Source organism: Grampus griseus, assembly GCF_964374135.1.
Source record: "Grampus griseus genome assembly, chromosome: 16".
In the NCBI taxonomy this organism is placed as follows: domain Eukaryota; kingdom Metazoa; phylum Chordata; class Mammalia; order Artiodactyla; family Delphinidae; genus Grampus; species Grampus griseus.
Window position 1 is genome coordinate 16,234,370 of NC_139010.1, and position 25,026 is coordinate 16,259,395.

Genomic DNA, 25,026 nt, shown 5'->3' on the forward strand with positions numbered 1-25,026 from the left:
GAGAGGTATTACTCATGGTGTGATCCCTTCTGTTAGTGAATATTTGTAACTCCAGTATGCTTTAATTTATAAGTGAGAGCAGTAATATTCTCTACATCTCCTTAATCCTTTTCTCCTTTACCTGTTTTTGCCTTTTAGTATTTGAAATATAAAGTCTGTGTGTTTTTGATTAAAATAAAAAATCTCTTTCTGTTAATAATCAGAATTAATTTCAGACAAGGCTAAGGCTGCAGTTTCTTTGGAAATATGCCTAGGGAGACCCCATGAGTGTCTGGTAACACTTAAACCTTCACTAAATACCCTATTATATATTTATCAAATAACATATCTGTTTATATCAAGCTTTACAATAACTCACTCTCATGCATTAGGCAGACATATGGATTGTTTAATGACATTGGCATGTCTTCTGTCTCCAGAGAAGTTTCCTGCCACGGCATTCACACACTATAAAGAAATTATAGATGCATTTTTTTGAGCAAGGAATGACTTTTGGAATGACAGCCTGGCTCCGCTCCATGATTTAAAAATGAATGATAAAGCTTTTCAAAAAACCGTGGCTAAAAAATTAGTTCTAAAATACTGATTTACAAAGATGCCTGAACTTGTTTTGGTTACTGGAAATTTAGTAGCCTTGGTAAATTATTCTGGTAATCTAGGTGACACTCATTATTCTATTTGCTGCTTTGCCAAACCAGTAATCCTGGGAGATGTTTATAATAATTGTTTTCCTTAATCCCCAGCTGAACTGATAAAGGTGATTTTCTGAAATCAGGAGGCAAGAGGCATTCCAAGTAATTACTGATGATAACAATTGCCGGACAGACTCCAGATATCTAAAAATAGAAGGACATTGGTTCCTACTGCCACAAAAAGAATCTGATGTCAACAGTGTCAGGAAATGCAACCTAACCAGAGTGAAAACACCCCATGGGGTTATATAACTCACTGAAGTCATTTTCAGGTTCTGCATGTAAATTGTATAAAACTCCCAACAATATAATCCTCAGGATATGGGGATGATTGGCAGGCTGCAAAGCTTTTTCTTTAGATTCAAACAGTTCTTTGATACAAACAATATTTTTCATTTCAAAGGTAATTGTTGGTAGCCAATAGGCACTGATAGTCCCATGTGAGTAGCACAATAAGTGCATTGCCTTTCAAAAAACAGTATTGCTTTTCATGTGATAGAGACCATTTGTGCAATTGAAAACCCATTCAGAAAGCACACTGATAGACAGATCCTTTAAAATTCCAAGATGTAAATGTATTGAAGTACATTATCAGACAGGCTCTCACACAAAAGCTCCTTGGGAAATAATCTAATATATATATTCAGCCATCATTGTGTTTACTTTTTTGGCAATAATTCCTTTTCCTTATTTTCCACTACACTTAGCAGAAAACCTCAGCTGTGTCTCAGCTGAAACAAAGGGAAGCCACAGCCCCAAATTTCAGTTTTTATCGCTGTCTCAATTACAGTGTTTCCCACTGTCCCACTTTTGTTTCTTACCAGAAATTCATAATTTATGTACAGGACACAGAGATCGTAAACGATGACATACCTATCCCTGGACAAAAATGTCTAGGAAAGTAGATTTTTTTCAAGTAAATCTTGCAAATTGTCTCTCTTTATCTCCCACGGTGAGTTTATTTTATACCAAATAGCAAACGGTTTTTATCTTCTCATTTTATTTCTAATACTTTTCAGGGAGAGAGCAGGCCAGTAAAAGAGATTCTTAGGCTGTTCAATATTTGTACTTATTGACAGAGCCTAAGAAAACATGTAATCAGAGAGTATAACAAAATGAACTATTAAAAAACATAAAGCCAAGAATAAAGGAAGCATTATCATTCATCAAGAGATTAACCATAATCCTATTAAGAAATCAAAGAACAGTTCTAAAAGAATTCCACATTCAAAATTCTGAGTGATCAGTTGTCTGAAAGAAAATCAGTTCTTACATCACATCAAGAACAATCTTTGATGAATCTCAACATAACTATTGATAGCTATGCAATTAAAATAATAAAAGTTCAATGACAATCTTAAACCATTATTTAATCTATTTCTATTAAATGAAAAATGAAAAGCTTATTTAACTGAGTCTTGGTACCTGGGAAGAATTAGGTCACAATATAAAACTGGTGTGGGAATCAAGAGGCACAGTTCATTTTTTCTCTGAATCGAGTCACTGTGTGACTTTCAACCAGTTACTTCATCTCTGTTTCATTTTTATGTTGTGTGAAAATGGGAGTTAAACTACAAAATCAGCAGAGATGCCAGAAGGACTAAAGACATCACTTTCCTAAAAGTACCTACAGCTATTGAGAAACACAGATTCATGCACTAAAATTAAAAATCTGTGTTTCAGAATTAATGCTTTAACTTACCTGTGTGCTGGGAAGATTGCATGCTCTCTAATACAAATGTAGAGATTTCAAATGCTACTTTTTAAAAATGAATGTCTTCAGGCTTTTTTAGTTTTCCTAGTTTGGTTTTTAGATAATCTAGGGTCCCGTGGGCTGTATTCTCTGGACCAAAGTTATCCTCTCCATCACACAGTCTTCTAGCTACTTTGGCTAAACTCCAGGGTGCTTATTAATGACCACACTATAACTGTGCCTTATATATGCAGACCACTTTGCACTTTACAGTCTAATTTACATAATGCTTTCTTGACTAGTAAAGAGTTCTGCTTTTAGGGTGATGGTACACTTGCTGTGACCTCAGTCCTTTGGAGCTAGGGAGTTGGTCATCCAGAGATAGAAAATTTCTGGGATTTTGCCACTGAAGCCAAATGATATGATTCAGCAGCATACGCATCTTCGTTGGATATAATAACACACACTTGGCTACAGCAGGGAGTGTGACCGCCAATGTCCATGGGTCAAGATATGTAAAGTGAGTGAAGTGAAACTCGTTGTTGAGACAATAAGGGCAGCCGGAGACTCAGTTCTGATTGTTGCCACGTGGTGACTCAAGCCCAAGAGCAAGCTCTACAAACACTTTAAGGAAAACTTAAAATCTGTACACATATATATATAATATGACAATTTTTAAAAATAGTAATCAATTAAGCTATTTTGAGAACTCTGAGAAAGACCTCTGTGCTGGGACATGATAATTGAGCTACTGGAAGTCTCACATTGTCAAAAAGTTCCTTATGAGAACAGTTATTTCAATGGGAAAGTGGAGATTCCATGCTCGAGTTTCGGACTCTCTATAACATGAGTCTTCATCCTGTAGGAGTTTTACAGTAATGGTGGTTTTTATCATCATGTAAGTGTGAAGCTATAATACCTAAGCATCACGGAGTGTTGACATCGCATAGACTTCTGCCCAAGAACAACACCTCTCACCACAAGCACCATCACTGATACAGAACTTCTTACTTTTCCATTACTCTCCTCAGCACTGGTTAAGATAAACAAATCATAAAGTCACTCAGACAAAAGAGATGGGTATAAACACAAGTGCATTTTGCATTAGTTGCTTCTGATTTCCATCTCATTAAAACCTGAAATACACACACTGTTCTCACATATGCAGCAAAAGAATGATCTTTTAATTTTCTTTAACTATTTTCATCTCACGCTGAGGCACCATGCCTGCTGATGGCAAAAAAAAAATATTTCAAAACTTGCAAATTACAGTACCTCAGGCCCTTTCAGTTTCAAATAATTTCTTTTGGTCGGAATAGTCTTGTTTCAGAAATTATTAAGGCAACTCGTAGTTCAAGTCCTATCCAATCTAACTCTTTCCTCTCTCTCCCCAAGGCAGCTTCTGGTTTCCAGGGCTACTTTTCTATCCTCATGGTGAGGTAGTTGGGGCCCAGGGTCCTCATAGTCTTTTCTGGATCTCCACTGACCACCTGTGGGTATCCAGCTCTGGTCTCCAAAAATGAAGAGCTTGTTTAGTGAAGTCATAATGTTAGTGAAATTCATGTTCTTTGGAATGTATAAGGCTTGTTGAGTATTCCACTGGGGAGTTAGCCGTCACTCCTTGCTGACAAGGCCCTACTTCTGTGATGACGGTGATGACGATGATGGTGATGGTGGTGGTAAAATACACATATCATAAAATTTATCATTGTAACCATTTAAATATACAAGGAAGTGTCATTAAGTACATTTCCAAGACTGTGCAACCACTCTAGTTCCTGAAGTTTTTTTGTCACACCAAATGGAGTCCATGTACTTAATAAGCAGTTCTCCCCATTCCCTCTTACCCCCAGCTGCTGACAGCCACCAGTATACTTTCTGTCTCTATGAATTTGTCTGTTCTTTGTGTTTCGTGTGAATGGAATCATACATGTGACCTTTTGTGTATCATGTATTCAGAGTTCATCCATGTCATTACATGTATCAACACTTCATTCCTTGTTAACGGCTGAATAATATTCTGTTTTGTGGATATGTTGCTTTTTGTTTATCCTTTCATCTCTTAATGGAAATTTGGGTTGTTTCCACCTTTTGGCTATTGTGAATAGAGCTGCTATAAGTAATCATGTCCATGTTTCTATTTGAAGATTTATTTTTAACTCTTTTGGGTCTATACCTAGGAATGGAATTGCTGAGTCATGTGGTCATTCTGTATTTACCCACTTCTACCTTTGCTGGCGTGCAGATCCTCTCATTCTCAGCTACTTCCCTTCGCCTCACCCTTAACTGATGATGTCCACCCCACAGTTTCCGTGCTGGGGCCACTTTGCCTCTCATTACAGAAAGCTTCCTGGCAGACCTGCAAGTTTGCAACTCAGCTTTCTGGATGAGGAGAGGCCCTCAGAAATTTCTGAATCTGTTATCTACCACATGTAGAGATACAAAGCCAGCAGGACACCCTGCAGCCCATCCCTCATCTCCCTCCTTCTATGCCATTGTCACCCCTGAGCCTTGTTGGATGTGCTGGGAAAACAAAACTTCTACTTGAATATTCTCATGTTCTCCCTCCATCTCTGAAGATTCTAACAAGTTTTTTTTTCTTTTCTTATTACGCTGTCATCCGCCCTACGTATAAATACACGCACACATAACCTGTCTGGTGTTTCTACTCTTCTCACCTGGTAGGTTGTTTCAACTCTGAAAAGGATAGGACATTTCCCCTAGACTTGTTATCCTTCTTTTTCCTCTTTTTCTCCTTCCATAACTGGAAGGGATTTCCATTACATCATATCTTATTCTTTCCTGAGGTATTATTTGCCCTTCTTTCTTGTAACTATAATGGCAGAAGGGCTGCAGGGCAATCTGATTTAGGGGGAAATGGAAATATATATGCTTAATATTTTTAGTATTAAATTATCCTCTTTTCCTATCTAATAGCAGTCTGTGTAATGCAAATCACATCTCTTAATTGGTTATTTTACATTCACTTTTGCTTTGGGAATTCTTGTACTATAAGAAAAATTATATGCATTTTTAGATATTTCTAGAAAAATGAAGCTCTTTGGGAAAATTTCCACTGGGTCCACCTGGCCTATACTCATGTTCTCCAAGTTGTTTATGCCAACCATCTGACTCCATTGAAGCCTTAGCCCCAGAGCTGTGTTTTAGCTCCTGTGTTGTCCAAGGTTTGCAACCACAAGCCTGTCCTGCAGTAATTCTCTAACTTGGCCTGCATCCCCAAACCCCTTGTATTGCTTTGTTTGGAAGGCAGATGAAACGCCACCCAAAAAAAAAGGTCCTGTCAAGGGAGCAGGGAGCTTCAAGAAGGAAGAAACTGTTAGCAATGTCAAAAATTGAAGAGAGTTCAGGTAAAATGAGGAAAGAAATATGTCTTAATGACCTTCATGAGAGATTTTGGCAGAGCAGTAGAACTAAAAGTCCTAGATAAATAGCTGATACTTCCAGAATTGTCGTATTATCCTCCACTTCTTTATAGCACCCATTTCAGCTCTAATTCATTTCATAATTAATGGTTCGATGTTGCTTTCCTTCCAAAACTCTAAGCCCCCTGAGTACAGAGACTGTACCTTTGGTATACTGCTTGTCTGTCTTGTGTCCTTAGGACTGGACGTAGTTCCTGGCACACAGGAAACGCTGAGCAAATAAATGTGGAATGAGTGCAAATTAATGAAAATTTTAAAGACACACAACCTTTTAGGTATTGAGTATTAAGGGTGCCAGTGGAGGTTCCAGGAGATGTCACTTCTAGTCCTGGTCCCATCATCAGCAAGGTGTGTAAACTTGGACATGTCACTGAATTCCTCCGGCTCCCAGTTTCTCTTGTAAGAAACTGATTGGATCTGTGAAAGATTTTTCTGTCATTGGTGCTTTTTTAGTAAATTCAGCCTTGTTTTTCATGTATGAAATGAAAAGTTGTAACTTTATCTTCTTTAGAGTCACACATTTTATTCATCGCTCCAGGCAATGTATTGCCTGCAGTTGAGCTTGCTGGCATGGAGATATTGACTAACTCGTATTTGCCTTAACGTCTTGTCTCATTTTCCGGTTTTGGGGATTCTACCATTTTTCATTTCTCTTACGATTTTACGTTCCCCGGCCTTGTTTATTTCTTGCTTGGTCTCTGCTTGTTTTCCTTTCCCTTCTTGGCAAGAGGAGAAACACAAAAGGAAAATAGAGGCTGAGGCTAGGTACCTTGGGTAGCAGCGTGACTCTTACATGATGATCTTTTTCTAATAGTGAAGATTTTCCTTTGGGAACTACACTACTGTTTTTTCTTTCCAAACTGAATTCATATTTATACCTTATTAAGAGTTCATTTGCACTAAATGGCTCTTCGTCGAGCCTCTATTTGGATTTGCCTGTGTGTGTGTGTGTGTGTGTGTGTGTGTGTGTGTGTGCGCCTGAGTTTATGCCACAGTTTCCTTAAAGGTTGAGCCCACTTTTTATTCTGAACCTTTTAAACCACATCTAAACTAAACACAGCAATTAATTTTTTTTTAAACTCAGAACTGTGCTCCAGATATACAGTTTTATTTCAGAGAGAAATGCTTTATAATGGTTAAAGATGGAGACACAAATCCTTCTGATTATATCAGAGCATTCTGTACTGTCATTTCCATGGTTTCTCAGCTACTAAAGAAATTTAATATCCAAGAGGAACCAAATTCAAAAAGCTTTAAAATAGAATAGAATAAGCTTAATATGCAATCCAGTTTCCTAGTCTCCCAGTATTATGATGTAGATTAAATCAGGCTCTGAGAGGACAGAAAAGATTCCAGTTCCTATTAGAAAATCAGGCAATTAGGGAAAAAAAGAGTGGTTTAAGGAAAAGAAGAAACCTTGAGCTACTGTTAAATTAATTATGTGAATTGAATCAAAGAAGGTTGAGTTGAAATTATTTTTACAGCTTTAGTCTTCTTTGGCAGAAGAGTTAGAAGGCGGTACTTGGGAGATCTAGAAAAGAAGATATGGGAAGGGAATTTTCAAGAGATGTAGTGGTCCGTTTCTCCTGTAGTCGCATAACTCTTAATTCTTTTAAGTTTTCCTGCTGGGGAGCATTATTTTCCATTGTAAAAATGTCCTAAGTTCTTGCCAATAAAAGAGCACCTATATATTATAGTCTATTGAACCAAGACTGATGATATGGTAAGTAATTTACAGAGAGAGGCATTGAGGCCAGCCCCCAAAAGATGCTATCATTTCATGCAAAAGTGAGTCAAGGGTAAAATGAACTCTCAGAAATGTTATTCTTTCACTGGCCAACTCCTGTCATCCTATAATCGGGACTTACAGTTGATGGGCTCAGAGGTGGGAGGTTGCTATTGTAGCTGTGTTTCTAAGTCTAGGAAGTTACTTCTCATATTTTAAATAGTAAGAGGACGTTATAACATTTAAACGTTTTCTTTGGGGTATTTGCCCGCATCAAAGAATTGAAGATACCAACTTGTATTGAAATAAAACCTCAGCCAGAGGGAATTCCTCCCCTTCAGACTTACATTCATGAAGTATTAAGAATTCCCCTATTTTTCTAAATACAGTGATGGATGCATTTTGGCAAAGTGAAAATTGAATATAAAATGTTATGATGAATTATAAATATAGATATATTTCATTCTCTCATCTCAATACTTTGCATTAAACATGAGTGTTGTATTTCTTTCAAGTGACGAATTTTATCTGAGAAAAATAATAAAATGATCATTTATTTCAGAAAGGCCTTTTGGAAAAGTTTACACTCGTTTCCTTTCTATTTTTACATACATACATAACCCACTCTTGAAGAGCCAGGAAAATGCTTTACACGTTTCATGAACTCCATCAAGTGAGAAAGAACTTAAAGCAAATATTGACATAGGGTAGTGTCTTCGCATATTACCTAGTGGGGAGAGATTTAAATTAGCTTCCTGGAGGATGGATCAACAAAACCCAATGGTAAGTTAAGTCTGCACCGATCTTTTGAGAAAGCTTGAACTGAGGGGTAGACTTTGGAAGTTTTAATGAGACTGAAATGGAAAATGGGGTGAGAAGTAGTTTACAAATCATCCATGATTATTTAAAAGATGTGTGTGTGTGTGTGCACACGTGTGTGTGTTTGCATGTGTGTCTACAGATGAAAGGAATATGGGGGAACAGGATAAACCAGAGTATCTTTTAATTATAAACTAAAGTAAAATAATCTTAACAAAATAAAATATAAAACAAATGTAATAAAACTGCAAATATGACATCAATACAAGATATTCAGCAAAGAGAGTCAGAAAACTAGTTTTGCCTTCCATATGAACTACATGTAAATATGTAAATTTTCTCCATGTGGAAGGGCTTGTGGGTCCCATGAAGAGTTCATAAAGGTGTTTATCCTAGGAAAAGTCACCAAGATTTCACGTTTCCCTACAGAGAACAGAATAGTATATTAGGCTACAGAATAGTATATCATTTGAGCCACTTGCTCTTCAACCAGTTCTTCTGTCCTGCAAATCTCTTCATGGATACAAACACAGAAGATACATGATGAAAAGGACATTTAAAAAATCATTGGGTCAAATTCAACCCTGTGTTTAATAATATTTAACTTGTCAAATTCCAGGAGGGCCTTAACAAATGATTCAAGATTAAATTTAAAAGTAGATAGGGGCAAACAATAATTAATGTTAAAATATGTAAAATTAGTCTAAGATTTAGATTAATACTAAAAACGCATTCTATAAGGAACGGACCCCAAACTTGGCTCTGAGGTTTCTAATTAATAATACAAAAATTAAAATAAACCAATTATATGATAATTCCAAATGTCTGTTATTTCCCTCAAGGGAAGGAAAACCTTAACATTCCCAGTACTCATGCCAGGGAGGTTTCTGCCAAGGCTTAATAAAGAGCATTGTGAAATGTAATGAGCACAGTCTTCAACCACATCTTCACTTGCTACACTTTTGGTCTCTGAGAGCAATTTGGAGATCATAATGGCATGATCCTGGAAGTGTCTCTTGCATTGACCAACATACTACTTAGGATAACCTCACTGATTGGTTTTTGTTGGTGTGGGAAGGATTTTGAATTTACAGAAATATATACAGATTAATGGTAGTATAACAAACAGCTATGTAACAAACCCTCAGCTTAATTACATCTTAATTCTTTGCTAAATATTTACATTATATATATATTCTTTTAAAATGAAATAAAACATAGAGTTGAACTCTTCCCAGCCCCACCATCAACCCCTCCCAAGTCTTAATTTCCACCTCTTTCTCCAGAAGTAACCACTGTTATGATTTTGCTATTTGTTATTCCCATACATGAAAACAATTTTTACCCGTTAGTTGAATTTTAAATACATGTTAAAGAAGAAGTAGATAAATGTTAAGTGTACAGCTCAATTAATTTTCATAAAGTAAAAAGGCTCATGCAAACACTAGTTTAGAAAATAGAACATTTTCAAGCCCCTCCCCACCCAAACTTTTACCTCCTATAACCACTATCCCCCTACCCTTCTCAAAAAGTAACCAGTATTCTTTCTTCTATGACCATAGATCAGTTTTACCTGTTTTTGAACTTGATATATTAGGAGTCAACATGTATATCTCCTTCAACTTGGTTTCTTTTGCTCCAAGTGGTGTTTGTGAGATTCATCTTGTGGTTGCATGTGGCTTTAATTGTTCATTTTCATTGCTGTATAGTATTCAGTTGTATTAGTATACCAGAATTGATTTAATCACTCTATTGCTAATGCCATTTGGATTGTGCCTAGTTTCCAAATATTAATAAATATTGCCATGGGCGTTCATCTCCATAGATTTTTATTGGCCATAATCAAAGAAGGAAATTGTAGAATTAATGAATGATACCAAATAGTTTCCAAAGTGATTCTAACGATCACACTCCCACCAGCAAGGTTTGAGAGTTGCCATCGCTCTGCATCCTTGCAAAGCTTGGCATTATCAGCCTTTTAACTTTTAGCCATTTTGATAAATATAAAGTGTTACCATGATTTTTATTTGCATTTCCCTGATGATGAATGAGATTAAGCATTTTTCTTCTATGTTTATTGGCTCATTTGGGTGAAGTGCCTATTCAAGCATCTTGCCCAGTATTCAGTTGAGTTGTCTGTTTTTTTCTCTTATTGGTTTGTAGGAACTCTCTATTATGTGCGTGAGCTGTTTGTCAATTTATGTATGTTAGAAATATATTCCCAACTTGCCTTTTCATTCATATAATTTTTTATTTGATAAATAGAAGTACATAATTTTAATGTGTATATATTATAGTATTTTCCCTTATGGATATGCCTTTTAAAAATCTTATTTAAGAAATATTTCCCCAACCCATAGTCATAAAGATATTCCCCCATGTTTTCTTCTAGAACCTTTATTGCTTTTCCTTTCACATTAAGTTCTTCAAACTACTTAGAATTGATTTTTGTATACAGGGTGTGGTAGGGGTATAGTTTCATTTTTTTCCCCCATATGGATATCAGCAACATTTAATTAAAAGGCCATTATTTACCCAGTGCTATTCAGTATGTGTTTAACATAAATCATAGACAAGAGGATTTGCTTTCTTTATTATGAACCATTTGTCCACCTTTGTATTAATACCAGACTGTTTAGTTAGCTACTGTAGCTTTATACCTTGTAATCTTGTAGCCTTGATACCTGATGTAGAAATTTCCCTCACATTTATTGCCTCTTGTAGAAGAGAAAAGGATGAGAGAACTCACTCTTCATGAGTGTTTTGGCTATTCTCAGCACTTGTATTTTTCCCTATTAATTTACACAGAAAAAACCTGCTAGAATTTTGTTTGGAAATGTATGGAACAAATTGGTATACTTGAAGATAATTTAAAATTTTACAGTATTGAGTATTCTAATTGATGAATATGATATACTTCTTCATTTATTTAGGTCTTTAATTTTTCTAAATTTTTCCAAATTTTCCATGTACAAATATTTCACATATTTCATTAAATTAGTGCAAATAATTCCTATTTACTCTTCACCCAGATTTACCAGTTTTTAGTATTTCCCAGACACACAGACATAAGTATTTATATATTATCTATCTATCTATCTATCTGTCTAATCTCTCCTTCCCAGTGCATTACATCAGAAGGCACATATTGTAAGTTTTTTCCATTTTAGTGATGTTACCTCTGATCAAGATGGTGTCCACCAGCTGTGGTCCACTTACGCTTACCATTTATTTCTCTTTACCATTTATTTCTATTTTTAATTAAGTTAACTAAGGAGAGATACTTTGAGATTAAGTAAATATTCTGTTTCTTTCCAAATATTTACCCAATAATTTAAACATTCATTTATGATTCTTTCCTGAATTAATTATATAATCATTGTACTGTTAAAAAAAACTTTCAGTTCTCCTTTATATATTTGTTTTATTTCCTTTCAGCACGGAGTCAAGGATTATTATTTTATTCAATGGTAATGACTGTCATTATTCATTTTGAGGGTAAATTTGCCCCTAGTATGGCCAGTGGGGAGCGTCTTCAAGTTGGTTCTGTATAATTTTGACATGTCTTCTTCATTTTGGGAGTACTTTTCTCTTTTCAACATAATAAAATGTTCCAGACTCATCTGTTACTTTTACTGTAATGATTTTGGGATTAGCAAGATCTTCAAGGAGACTTGTTTCCTCAGTTTGCTAAATTAAATTAACTTTTTTATTCTAAAATTTATTATAGATTCTTTTGGATCTTAAAATATATAATCATGAGATGTGCAAATGATGGTGGTTTTCTTTCTTTCTTCACAATCATTTTATCATTTATTTTTCTTGCCTTATGGCATTGGGTAGGACCTCCAGTACAGTGTTTAATAGAAAAAGTCATACTGGGCATCCTTGTCTCATTTCTGATTTCAGAGAGAAATCTTCCAACATTCCACCTTTAAGGATGATGTTCACACTGTATTTTTTGTAGTTTCCCTTTTAAGATGGAAAAAATTCTCTGCTTTTCCTGATTGCTAAGATTTCTTAACCATAAATGATAATATATTAGTTTCCTATTGCTGTTGTAACAAATTGCCATAAACTTAGTGGCTTAAAACAGTACAAATATATTGTCATACAGTCCTGGAGGTCAGAAGCCCAAAAATGAGTCAGCAGGGGTGCATTGCTTTTCAAGGCTCTATGAGGGAATATGTTTCCTCGCCTTTTTCAGGATCTAGAGGTTGTCTACACTCCTTTGTTCATTGCCTTGCATCATGCCAACTTCTGTTTTTGTTGTCACATTTTTTTCTCTGACACTGACCTTCCTGCCCCCCTTTTGTAAGGATTCTTGTGATTAGATTGGCCCAATCATGATAATCCAGGATAATATGCCCATATTAAGATCCTTAAACTAATTACATCTACAAGGTCCCTTTTACAGTTTAAGGCATTGTATTCATAGGTTCTGGGGATTAAGATATGTACGTTCAGCCTACCACAAATGATAAACGTTATTAAATAAATGTTCTGCATCAGTTGAAATGATCATACTATCTTCTCTTTTAGGCTGTACATGTGACTTCACTTCTGATGTTCTCATGTTAAACGACCTTCATTCCTAGAATAACTCAGTTTCTTTGTGTTGTGCTACTCCATTTATAAATGGCTAGGTTCTATTTGCTGATGTTTTACTCAGTATTTTTGCATCTATCTTCTTAAATAAAATTGGCCTGTAATTTTTCTCTTTTGATGTCTGAGTTTTTTTTTTTTTTCCAAAAATCACAGTTTTCTTGGCTTCAAATAATGATCTGAAGAGCGTTTTCCTTTTTTCTAGTTTCATTAAAGTTTCTGCTTTTATTATTTCCTTTCCTGTGCTTTCTATGAATTTAATTTACTTTCCTAAATTCTTGAGTGCTTAGCTCGTGGTTGTTTAGTTTTTCTTCTTTTCTGATAAACATATTTAATGCTAAAAATGTCCCTCTGACATGACTTTAGGTGCAGCAAACAAGCTTTGATATGTAGTCTTTTCACTATCATCAATTCAAAATACATTAAAAATTCTACTTTTCCTTTTGATTTTTTTTCTTTCACCCACAACTTCTCAACTGCCTCTTCCAGAATACATGCAAACATGCATACAGATTTTCCTTATGGGTGTATTTATCTAAATTGCTTGTCTGCTATTATCAGCAACAGCATTCTCTCTGACTGTTTTGACTATTTCTGTATATGTGTGGATCCATAAACAATATATGATGTTTTTCTGTGCGCTTTCAAATTTATATTTGTGTATATAAGTTTATATAAGATGTCAAATAAACGTTAATCAGAAGTTAAGAGGCAGGGAATTATTAGTATCAGATTAAACAGGACTTAAGGCAAGAAGGACTTAGTAAGAACAAAAAGTAATAAAAAAAGAATAATTCATAAGGAATACATAGGAATCATGAGTTTGTGTGCTACTAAAAATGTCATCTTGTATAAAGCAAAAACTGACAGATTGTTCACAATCACGATGAGATATTTCAGCTCAAGCTTGTAAGAAACTCCATAGGTCAAACAGCCAAAAGTAAAGTAGTTAAGATAGATATAGATGTTTTGAATGAGACATTTACAAATAGCAGGGCAGGGGTTGGGTGCGGAAGACAGAGAGAGAGAGAAAGAACTTTACATCAAAGAAATAACAAGTATACTTTCATTCAAGTACACAGTAAACATTTATTAAAATTGAGTTCATACATTCCACACTCTCTAAGATAAAATTGAATTAATAATTCAACAACAAATTGATAATTAATATTAGAAAATTTAGAAATTTAAGATGGTTCTTCTAAATTTCTAATAGAAATTTTAAAATATTTTGAGTTGAAAAATAAAAGTATTAAATAATAAAATTTATAGTATCTAAGATTATAATTTGAATAAATTCATAGGCTTAAATGCCTTTAGTTAAAAAAACAAGAATATTTGAAAATAACTGAGTTTCGCTTTCAACCCAAGAAGCTAGAAAAGTAACAAAAAACAAACTCTTAATTACGGAGAAGAACATTTCAAAAGTAAGATAAGAAATTACTGTAAAATGAGTCAAAGAAACAAAAGAAAAGATCACAAAGCTAAATATGTTCATTTAGTGAACTAGTAAAATAGTGACACTTCCAGGTGATCAAGAAAGACAAAAACATTTTTAAATATCATGAATTAAGGAAACACAACCACAGATATATCAATTTTTAAAATTGTAAGAGAACACTATAAAGTTTTAAAAATTTGAAAACTTTGATTAAGTATACAACTTTCTAGAAAAATGAACTAGAGCTACACATACCAAGATTAATAAATGCCAAAAACATAAGGTTAAGTTAAAAAAGAAGGTAGGATGACACAGTATAATTTATAATTTATGAGATACCCATATTCATATTTTAAATTTCTCAGGGTAGTTTGTCTTAGATGAATTTTGTTTTCTAAACCTTATTAATAAATCACAGTCTTTTGTTCATTGTTAGCTTTGTTAAATGTTAAATCTATTACATTTATTATATTTATTCATCTGTTTAGTCTTATTCTTATCATCTCATTATGTATTTTCTGTTCACATTCTTTTCCTTTGTTCCTTTTTTCTCCTATTTTCTTTATTTAGGCTGTGCCGTGTCTTAGTTATGGCACACAGGATCTTCATTGAGGCATGCAGGATCTTTAGTTGCAGCATGCGGATTCTTAGTTGTGGCATGTAGGCTTCTTAGTTGCAGCATATGGACTTCTTAGTTGTGGCATGTGGACTCTCAGTTGCGGCATGCGGGGTCTAGTTCCCCGACCAGGGATCGAACCCAGGCCCCTGCACTGGGAGTGTGGAGTCTTACCCACTGGACCACCAGGGAAGTCCCTCTACTATTTTCTTTTGAATTAATAAAAACTTTAATCTACTTTATTTTCTTCTAGAGGCCTAGAAGCTCAATTATATTATTATTTCACCAGGTATTCTGGAATTTTTAAAAATATATAAGGTTAATTTTATTTTCTAGCAAATTCTACAGCTGCGCAACATTTTTTCCCTTCTCTCATACATAACACAGAACCTATCATACTACAGCTATGAACTAATCATTTTAGTCTATCATCTAATTATTTTCAGTTATATTTTTTATATTATTTATTTATAATATTATTTATATAATAAATATAATATTTATTTAAATAAATATTATTTATATAATAAATAAATATTATTTATATTATTTATATAATAAATATAATATTTATTTATATTATTTATATTTTTTTATATTAATTATTTTCAGTCTATATTTCACAATTATTTTCAGTTATATTTCACATTTCAGTTATATTTCACATTTCTATATTTCACATTTCTAAAAACATATAAAACAGTAAATTGTTTTTGCAGTCAATAAATAATTAAATTTAGTGACATATTTTATCAGTTTCTGAGTTCACTTCTCTGCTTGATGACAATCTAATTTTTTTAAGCTGAGTATCTGTGGTAGTTAACAATCTTAGTATTTGTATATTTGAAAATGTCTTCATTTTGCTTTCACTGTTTTAGTTTAACTGTGTATAAAATTCTAGGTCACAGGTATTGGCCTCAGCACCTTAAATAAATCCATTGTCTTTTGGGGTTTCTTATTGCTGAAGAGAAATCTCCTGACTATTTAAGTGCCATTTTTCTTCAGATAAGGTTTCGATTCCAGCTTTTAGGATTTTTTTTTTTTTTTTTTTTTTTTTTTTTTTGCTGTACGCGGGCCTCTCACTGTTGTGGCCTCTCCCGTTGCAGAGCACAGGCTCCGGACGCGCAGGCTCAGCGGCCATGGCTCACGGGCCTAGCCGCTCTGCGGCATGTGGGATCTTCCCAGACCGAGGCACAAACCCGTGTCCGCTGCATCGGCAGGCGGACTCTCAACCACTGCGCCACCAGGGAAGCCCTAGGATTATTTTTAATGTCTTCAATGTTTCAGTTCTAGCTTTATGGTTTACCTTGCACACTCCTCAGAATTCAATAATTTGTTATGAACATTTTTGTCTTTCTTCACTTTGGCGAGATTGCCAGTTATATCTGTTCAGATATTGTTCGTTCACCATTTCTTCTGTTCTCTGATTCTGGAGCCTCTCAAATCACTCATCCATATTTCTTTGATGCTTTTCCTTATCCTTTAGAAATTTATTTTGCTCTTTGTGATGAATTCTTTGTTAATTCTTCAGTATAATCATATAATTCATTAATTCTCTCTTTTCTACCACATTGCTTCATCTTTAGAATTGTTTCACCTAATGAGTATTGCGTTTTTTTCTTTAATTTCAATGACTATATTTTTCACTTCCAGAGTCTGTGATTCAGTCTGTTTCATCTTCCCCAGGCTTGTTTTATTTATGAATGTATTAATGTACATATGTTTTATTTATATATATACTTATTTTATGTTTTATGGATTCTTGCTCTTGGTAAATAGGAATTATTAATTATTCTTTCATTTGAGCCTGTGTCATTGCCTTCCCTCATCCCTACAATGCCCTAGTTCCAGGTAGCAAGTCAGCAGTAGTTGGGTTTGTTTTTTTCCTCCCAGCTTTATTTTTTCATGAGCAGGAGAACACCCTGGCCCCTATTTTCAGGTAGTGTTTCTAGCTTTGGTCCTAATATCATCTAGAACTCTTAATTTCCCACAGTAGCTGCTACAACCTGAATGTGGACTCATGGATTCAGTCTTGTTTACCATCTTCCTTTTCTTCTCTTTCTCATCTCTTTAAGAGTTTATCCTGGGGAGCCTTATTAGGACCGTTGTAATGCCTAGTATTATATTTTACTTCTTATTGCTGTGGTTTTGGAACTGTACATGTGGTAAAAATGTAGACTCTGCTCCATTTTGCACATGTTTGGAAATTTGTTATTAGATTGAAAATTATAAACATGCTCCTACTCCAAGTCTGGTAGGATGTGTGTTATGCCTCCAGATAAATTAGTGGAGAATATCTTCAGGCAAGTAACCAAGAATTCTTGGTAACAATGAGATGATTTGGAATGGAAATAAGGAAACCTTATTGCCACTTAACAGTTCTGCAGCAGGAGCCAGGCAACCTTGGAATGATATCTATGACCCTCAAATTATCTGCCAAATGGGATTTGTTGTAGATGTAGAAAATGAATAAATTTTGAACACTGCGGACTCCAAAATTCTGATTTAATGTCTCTCATTTCCGACATTGTGGAATTTCATGGAATATTTAACATATTTTTTCAAGAAAAACAAACCTTCCTCGATCAGATAGGCTTGATAATTCTGTTTAAATGAAGGGAAACAGGTTTCTTTACTGCTAAAAGTCTCAGGACCTTTAATGTGCTCATAGTTGGGAGTCTTCCTGAACGAGCCATCCATGCAACACTTCAAGTGTTGACCTTGAAATGCATGGTCAACATGAAACATGTAGGTGTTAGCCTTGGAGCCTCCCTTCCTTTGCTTTTTAAGTAATACTTTCTTTTTTTTGAGAATTAGTGTTCTATGAAACAAATGTTTAAAATTCAGTGTTTGATTTTTTTTTTTAAGTTACAGTGTGCTTTCTAGAAGAGAACATATTGATATAAACACAACTGACTGCCTGTCACCTTAATTTTGGTGGAACTGACTGGGTCAAGGCATGAACTCAAAGAACAATAATAACAAAAAACTCTGCCTAGGACTCCAGCCCATTATTTAACCTCATTAGCATCCTACTCTAATCACTTACAGAATTAAAGGTAAGAGGAAGCTTGAATGGGACCTACCACAAATTCAGGGTCAGGATCCTTAGGCTTGGAAAGAGAGAAGTCAGCCAGCTAAGGAGAACAGCTTCATAGGGTGATGCTAATGGGCCCTGAAGTGCTAGCTTCTGTTTTTATGGATGGCTACTCTAACCAGTTAATTAGGTTAGATGAAGCCAGGACCTCTATTTCTTAAAAGGGAGCAGATGTCATTTGCCTATTTTTATCCAACATGATGATAAGTAACCTGGATTACAAATAATTTTCAAATAGCACTGGTCAGCGACCTCAGTAATTATAGGATTTGGGGAATGATTTTTAAAATGAAAGTGTACTGGATCAAAAATATGTGTATTAGTGGATAATATTTTTAGTCGTAGAGTCAGACACATGTCATAAAAAGCACTAATGAGGTATAGTTTGTATATTTACATCTATATCCTTATATAAGGATAGTAAGCTTACTATAAGCTTATAAACTAAGTTTATAGTAAGCTTAGTTTGCTATATTACTTAAATTAATATTTTTATATCATTTGTATCTTTTTTATAATCTTCTATCTGGCTAATCTCTTGAGTTCCTATAATGCACTTTCTTGAAATTTGAAATCATTTCTGAGAAACCCTTGGTAAATATCCTCATTGTTTGCTATGAAGTGAGCTCTGAGAACAGAGATATTGCACCACAAGCTGAGACTGAGTTTTTAATTCCTTCTTTAGAGATACTTCCCCTCTGGCAATTCTGCAGACACAAGCTAAAAAACAAGGTCATAATTTTGGAATCTTACAACTGTTATAAGGGACCCCAGAGGTCATTGACTTAATATTTATGCTTTCTGATTGTAATCGGTAATAATCATTTAAAAGATGCTTGTAGCCTGTATCATTATTTCTGATGAATTTTAAATATAGCAAGCAATATTCTAATTAATTAATCTCCATAATATTTATTTTCCTGCCTTTTGCATCATTTCTCCCCAGGCGTCAGAAAAACATAAAAGAAGAGACGTCTACAGTTTATTTCATTCTCAGTTGTTTAACATGCTCGGCCCACCCACACCTCCCCCATCTCCAAAAAAAAGAGAGAAGGATTTGAGCTAGCTTAGGGAAGAATGGCTCCCTAGCAAAAGCAGAATTAAGTTTGGCCATCAGACGCCCCCATGATCTGACCCTAACTTTGCCCTCCAGTTGCAGCTCTCATGACTGTCTTGAAGTTTATATTCCAACCGCACTTAATCTCATGCAACTGACTCATTGTTGGGTCTTATTTCTCCCCCTGCAGGAATGGTCTCTCTTCCTACCCACGGCCTGCTTGTCCCTTGGCCTGGTGAACTCCCACTTGTCCTCTAAATCTCCCTAAGCAAGGTTAGGGACTTCCCTGGAGGTCCGGTGGTTAAGCTTCCTCACGTCCACTGCAGGGAGCGCGGGTTCAATCCCTGGTCGGGGAACTAACATCCCGCATCCCCACATGCCGTGTGGCAGTGCCAAAAAATAAAATTAAAAAACTCCCCGAGCAAGAATTTGCTGACCTTCTTGGGTTGATAAGTGCCTTTTTCTGGGCTCTCATAATATCTCATGCAAAGATCCACCTTTGCAGTTTCTGTAATGCATTATGTTTATGTGGTTTTTTCCTCTCTGCTTGAAAAGGTGTGCATCTCATTCTTCGTGTCACCAGTTTGTAGCACAGTAGGTGCCCAATTAACGTTTACTGGGCTCATGAGTGCCATGTGTGATAATTACACAATAAAATATTTTGGAGTTGGGTAGGTAAACCCCACTAAAATGAGGATTAAAAAACAAAGCTATGTAACACAATGAAGAAGGTTTGAAGGACTGGAGATAGAAATCCTGAAGGCTTTAGTGGAGGATAATTGCTCTCTCGCATCAGTGAGGCATTGAAGTGTTCCATATCAATGAGTTTATCGTATATGCCCCAGTTGGTAAGTGACATGCTGAGTAGGATTAAGAAGTTGGCTCTATCCTTGCTCTCTTTACACCAAATTGTGTTGCCTTCGTGGTTCTCAGCTTTATTTCACATCTCAAATATAGGTTCTTTTTATTTGCATGTATTTCCAGGGTATACGGTGGGATACAATTTCTCTGGTTTACAGATTGGTTTGGAAAGTGGATGTGCTATAGGATAAATTAAATTCTGAATATGGTGGTAGAAAAGGACCAAAGACAAATTTTGCAAATTTACAGTTTGCTGTGAGTTGACCTTGGGATTATGCCGGATTTCAGGCTTTCTGCTCTAAGCCCCTTAAGGCAGGGACTGAGTTATATTAGTGTTACACTCTTAGGCTGTTCTCAGCAGCACAAAGTCAGTGCTTGATAAATGTTCAATGACTGACATGCTCATCCAACAACTCACACATCAAAGAATAATTTGTTAATTATTATTATCATGATGTCTATATTTGTTTTCTGACTCGGAATCCCCAGTGTTTCCAATAAATATATTTATAGATAAAAGATGTTTTGCTGCTGATAGTATTTTATTCAAAGATAAAAGGTATGTTGACCCAAATTAATTACAGAAAGCCAAGAAAGTCAATTGGGGCTTTAAAAAATTCTCTTGCTTCCCTTACAAACACTTTGATCTTAAAGTATCATGCTGTCTGTAATCGCCTTACTTCTTAATCCCACTGACTGAAAATATCAATCTTCTAGCAGGTCCAAGTGGGATGTTTCTATGGAGGGGAAAGGGCAATAGAAAGGCAGGAACATAAACCAGATCTCTAGTCTTGAGCTCTCTCCTGACCTCCAAACTTGCATATACAAATTCTTACTTGATTTTTCTACTTGGATGTCTAATAGTCGTTTGAAATTTCCCATTTCCAAAAATGAAACTTTTCATTTTCCCTCCTTCAGTAACTCAGGATCCTGCAGTCATCTGCCATCTCATCAACAGCTTCATCTTTCTCTCTGACCCCAAATCTTTACTCTTCCTCTACTCCTGTCTTCTCTCAAAACCATCTCTAAACCATCGGCAGCCCTGATAGCTTCTACCTTCAAATTAAATGAGAATCCGGCACTTCCTTGTCCCTCTGCAGCCACCATTCTTACCCAAGCCACCAACATCTCTCACCTGGACCACGCATTGGCTGCCCAACAAGTTTCCTGGCTTTACCTTTCCCCTCTGTTGTCTATTCTTAACACAACATCTCAATAATCCTTTTCCAGTGGAAGTCAAATCACATCTTATCTCTGCTCAAAAGCTTCCAGTAGCTTCCCATCTCATCCAGAGTAAAATTCAAAGTCGTTACCATAGGATATCAGCCCCTGGAGGATCTCCTTTTCTGTGGTGTCACTCCTGTCTTCTTCCTGTTCCTCAAACACAACCTGCCCACTCCTGCCTCAGAGCTTTTGCATTGACCTTCCCTCTGTTAGAATGCTGTTCTTCAGATGTCCCCGTAGCTCACTCCCTAATTTGCATCATGTCTCAGGTGTTATTGCATTATTGAGGCTTTCTTTAAGCAATCCACCTAAAATAGCAACTCCTTCACCTCCATCACTCCCTGCCACCTTTACACTACATTTTTACTTGCTTTTATTATCTGTCATACAATATATTTACTAGCTTCTAAAAAAAAGTTATTGTCTATTTCCCTCCCTTAGAACATAAATTCTATTTGGTAATAATTTCTTTTTCTCTGTGCTTTATACTCACATCCAGAGCATTGGAGATAGCGGATGCCAGGTAAACATTCGTTGAGAAAATGAATGAGCTTGAAAATGATTAACAAAGAACGTCCTTGTCCATCAACTCACTTGCCCCTCCCTTTGAGCCCATGATAATAGTGGGTCAGGAATTCTTATTTCTGTGGTAGAAAAAGGAAAACCAAGAGTTCAAGAGTGTCTTTAGAATTCTTGCAGTTGCAGGGAACAAAGACCCACAAAATCTAGAAAAACAATAGAAAGCACTCCGAGTGTCATGACTTAGGGGCTCTCACAGAACCAGAGTGTAGAGGTGCAGACAGATGTCAAGTAGGGTCTCAGTGGAGGTGATGGGATGGGAACACTGCCAAGGTGACTCTGGCTTCTTTCCTAGGATGGCTTAAGAATACACAAGACTCAGTCTCCCTTTCCTGTATTGCCTCTTCTCTTCCTTTCGATCACATTATTTGCTACCTGCAGATCAACTTTTTCTGCTCTTTGGTCCACATGACAGAATGAAGCTTTCCATAGCTTACCTTTTGTCAACCCTGTTGGGGGAGAAAATCTGATGGGTAAGGTCTAGTTCGTGGTGGGTGAGGACTGTGCAGACAGGATGGACATAGTTTCCCAGAGAAGTGGCGATCATTTTGAGCTGGTCATAGACCCTTAAAAATATCTGTTAAGAAGTGGGAAAGGCATTTTCCCAAAGTAACACATCAAAGGAAAGTAGAGGCTGGACTTGAAGTGGGGTCTTCTCTTCCAAATCTTGTGCTTCTCAGACTTCTCCACACATACTCTTTAGTGAGTTACCCAAGGAGCTACTATATCCCTTTGATGATCATAAGCAAGAGTAGTTAGGCTTAAAAAAGAAAGACAAAATAGGGCCTTCCCTGGTGGTCCGGTGGGTAAGACTCCGCGCTCCCAATGCAGGGGCCCCGGCTTCGATCCCTGGTCGGGGAACTGGATCCCGTGTGCGTGCTGCAAATAAGAGTTCGCATGCCACAACTGTGACCTGGCACAGCCTAAATAAATAAATAAATTTTTTTTTTAAAAGACAAAATAAAAAGGGCTTGGGAGAGAAAAAAATAGCATATAGGGATGGGAACTTTGGTATTCCGAGAGCCCAGCGCCAACTACCGTGCTGCTGGAAAGATGGCTGCAACACCAGGCAGCTGCTCAGGCTGCTATTCGTATCCATGGTGCTGGAGAGTGTAGGGGTAGAGAAGTACGTGCTTCTTTTGTGTTGCCGGGGAGTGTGCCCAGTGGAGCATCAAGGGCACTGGTCTGGCATAATTCTACCACTGGTGAACGTAAGCCTGCCCTGTAAAATATTTATTCTTTAATTTTTATTTATTTATTTTTGCGGTACGCGGGCCTCTCACCGTTGCGGCCTCTCCCGTTGCGGAGCACAGGCTCCCGACGCTCAGGCTCAGCGGCCATGGCTCACAGGCCCAGCCGCTCCGCGGCATGTGGGATCTTCCCAGACCGGGGGTCGAACCCGTGTCCCCCGCATCGGCAGGTGGACTCTCAACCACTGCGCCACCAGGGAAGCCCTTATTTTATCAAATTTATTTCAACTTCATTCCCTTCCAGAAAAAGAATGAAGGCAGCTCATGTACCCCTATTGGTTTATAAAAAATGTAATTTACTTTACTTTCTGCCCCCAGTTAATTTGGCCCCATTGTGTGCTTGCCCCAAGTGCATGGAAATGTGACTTCACTATGGAAGAATCCATGTAAAAGGTTGTACACTATACTTTAATGTCAGAAAGGTGGATGAGTTGACATCGTATAATGGAGAGCGTATCACCCCTTTTACTAAGAGATGTAATAGCAGAAACAGTCTTGACTGTGGAAACTTCCATAATAACTGCTATGCTCATTTTTTATTGATGATGGATAAAAATTCTCATAATACTGACGCACAGTTACTTGCTGGAATATAGCTTCAGGCTGCCCCTAGGGCAGACTTTATTTATGCATTCCTACTTTCACTATTTGTAATGATAATGATGATAATAATATTATTAATAATAATAATAAATCAGTACTTTCTGAATTACAATAGGAACTAGAAGTTTCAGCTATTTTCACCTCGACCTACTCTGCTGAATCTTCTTTTAAAGATGTAATGCAAGAAAAACCATTATAATCCTCACCATTGTTCTGGTTGCTAATAGACCTGTGCAAATATTATTGTAGGCTTTTTAAAAATTATTAATTTATAAAGTGCCCTGAGCCTTACAGAATATGAGCAACTGAGCAGGCTGGGGCAATAAAGTTACATAAATCACTGTTAAGTTAATAGCATAAACCACAGTGACCCTACGGTGGCTCAGTACAGTAGTTTTGGAGAACAGGCACAATCAGGAATTTTTGAAAATCTAAAAAAGAAAGTATATTTTAAAATATGTAAATATGTCTGTTGATTTATAAAGGCAGTGTCAAATGGAGATTAATGGAGAGCCCAAAGAATCAGCAAAAACCAATAAGATCAGAATGATGTTTAAAATTCTTGTATAGTTTGATGATATTTTGATGACTTCAGAAATGTTCATCAGAGAATCAAATTGCAGTCAGGATAAAAAGGACAACTCACAAGTGATCATCACGCTTTCCCTGAACTGGGCTTGCAGCCCACCCAGACTTATGAAAATCCTCACTGCATTTATTGTTTGCATACTGTAGAGGATGCTGTTCTGAACACTGTGTACAGTGTAACTTTGTCAGGTGCAATGGGAGAAATTCCTGTCTGATCTTAGTACCAACCACTGTGGTACTTCTGAGTAATGGGTTTGTTTTTTATTTAGTGGGCCCTGGGAACTATGTGATTGGCCACATTTCCCTTTTAATAATGGCAGTGAGAGAGCAGAATTCTCATTTATAGCCTTCCCATAGCAGTGTATATGTCCATATAGGAAGTGTTTTCTCATTATTTCTGAATCCACTTTATGTTACTATAACACGTTTTATTATGTTTAGTTAGCTTTATACATCTGGTTAGCTGCCTTACCTAAATCCTTACTGAAAAGAATGTGGGCCTTAGGGAGGAAGAGAAACGGGGAGAAAGTTGAAAATTTTAAACTTAGACATAAATATAATTTTCTATTACAAGTTATAAAATCTAATTTTTCTGTATTTACAAAAGAGGTAATTAAATTCATCTTAAGGGATTCATACCTCTAATGCTGAATAATAAATAACTTTGATAGTAAATATCAATTTTCATTTATACCACATTCATGGGTATAACCACATTAATCCACACTGAAT